At 38.0% G+C, this 2,500-nt stretch overlaps 1 protein-coding gene across 1 annotated transcript in view; it reads right to left on the bottom strand.

Moving 5' to 3' along the window:
* The window catches only part of ptprt (protein tyrosine phosphatase receptor type T), a gene marked incomplete at its 3' end in the record, with an annotated part of 224,576 nt that overhangs the window by 26,834 nt on the left and 195,242 nt on the right, over positions 1 to 2,500 (bottom strand). The gene's annotated exons all lie outside the window — the stretch shown is intronic.

The raw sequence follows: 2,500 nt of genomic DNA, 5'->3' as shown, positions 1-2,500 counted from the left end.
TGATTAAGAAACCCGGCGCTCGGCACCAGATGCTTAGAAAGGCAGGCCGTTAGGAATGGATAGTTTGTATTAGGTGGAAGTGGAGGAAGCTGTTTCTGAAAATCAAAACGTGGCACTGGGGTTAAACACCACATACGGTATCGGAAAGTACGGAGACATAAAAACACACTAAGGGCTGTTTCCGTCTGAAATAGAATCCCTGGTCCCACACAGCTCTCCACATTAAGGAACTTTAAGCCATTTAATTGTGGCCTTTCTGGAGATACAAAAGAGGCTCCAACAGCTTCCTGCCCGATAATGTTTTTTTTGGGAAACGAGAGGCCGTCGGCCGTCCACGCGGCTCTGGATTAGAAAGAACCTCGACGCTTTAATAGAGGGGCCTTGAGCGCACACAAAGGGACCTGCCGAGCTGTGTCCGCCGTAACAATGGGGATATTAGGAGAGCGAAGATGCTATTCTAGTGGCCTTTGAAAAGAACGCTTGAGGCGCATTACAGCCCGGAATGTCTGACTCTCAACGCGGCGAGGAAACTGAAGAACCAATTGAGAGGTTCCCAAAGGTTTATTTTTTATTTTTTTTCCTCCCCATAGATATATTATAACCCTCGGCACAAAACACACACACACACACACACACACACACACGCACTAACACACACACCCGCGTGTACAAACAATAGATGACTTTGCCTTTGAATAATTAAGGACGATTGATTCCATCCTGCTGTGCAAAGTCAAACGAGGCCTTAATGGAGAGAGCGGCCACGTGGCCAACCTTGGAGTGGCTCGGTTGCCGTGCTAAGAATAGAGTTCACAGGAAACTGCGAGAGGGCACTGCTCCGGTTGCCATTCCGGCTCTGGTGGATAATCAAGCCTCATCGATTTGTGCACTTTGACAGCGCACTTTATGACAACCGGAGAACCGGGGAGAATGCGGAGGAAAGGAGACGCGGAAGAAGAGAGAGAAGGGCAGAAAAGAGGGTGAAGATAAGAATAACAGAAAGTGGAACAACCACAAGAGATAGAGAGATAGAAAGAGAGATAGATAGATAGATAGATAGATAGATAGATAGATAGATAGATAGATAGATAGATAGATAGATAGATAGATAGATAGATAGATAGATAGATAGATAGATAGATAGATAGATGGAGAGAGACATGAATAACTGTCAGTTGAGTTTTTGTTATGATGGAGTCAATGATTCTGGAGATGTTGACCCTAACCCTGACACTGGAGAAATCTTTGGCATCCTTTAATTTTCCTTCCATATGCTAACTCTGACTGAAACCCATACCTAAACAAACCCTAACCTAAACTAATCCGAACCTAAACTAACCCTAACCTAAACTAACACTAACCTAAACTAACCCTAATCTAAACGAATCCATACCTAAACAAACCCTAACCTAAACAAACCCTAACCTAAACTTACCCAGATCTAAACTAACGTAACGTAACTAACACTGAACTAAACTAACCCTAACCTAAACTGACCTAACCTATTACCTAACCTAATACTTTAACTTAACCATCTATAACCTTATACCTAAACTAAACCATCTATTACCTTATACCTAAACTTAACCATCTATTACCTTATACCTAAACTTAACCATCTATAACCTTATACCTAAACTTAACCATCTATAACCTTATACCTAAACTTAACCATCTATAACCTTATACCTAAACTTAACCATCTATTACCTTATACCTAAACTTAACCATCTATTACCTTATACCTAAACTTAACCATCTATTACCTTATACCTAAACTTAACCATCTATAACCTTATACCTAAAGTTAACCATCTATTACCTTGTACCTAAACTTAACCATCTATAACCTTGTACCTAAAGTTAACCATCTATTACCTTATACCTAAACTTAACCATCTATAACCTTGTACCTAAACTTAACCATCTATAACCTTATACCTAAACGTAACCATCTATAACCTTGTACCTAAACTTAACCATCTATAACCTTGTACCTTAACTTAACCATATATAACCTTATAACTTAACTTAACCATTCATAACCTTATACATAAACTTAACCATCCATAACCTTATACCTTAACTTAGCCATCTATAACCTTATAACTTAACTTAACCATCCATAACATTATACCTTAACTTAACCATCTATAACCTTGTACCTAAACTTAACCATCCATAACCTTATACCTTAACTTAACCATCTATAACCTTATACCTTAACTTAACCATCTATAACCTTATACATAAACTTAACCATCTATAACCTTATACCTAAACTAAACCATCTATAACCTTATACCTAAACTTAACCATCTATAACCTTATACCTAAACTAAACCATCTATAACCTTATACCTAAACTAAACCATCTATAACCTTATACCTAAACTTAACCATCTATAACCTTATACCTAAACTAAACCATCTATAACCTTATACCTAAACTAAACCATCTATAACCTTATACCTAAACTTAACCATCTATAACCTTATA

Source organism: Zeus faber (assembly GCF_960531495.2).
Source record: "Zeus faber genome assembly, chromosome: 5".
Classification (NCBI taxonomy): domain Eukaryota; kingdom Metazoa; phylum Chordata; class Actinopteri; order Zeiformes; family Zeidae; genus Zeus; species Zeus faber.
The sequence above is the reverse complement of the archived record's forward strand: the minus strand, read 5'-3'. Positions and strand labels throughout refer to the sequence as shown.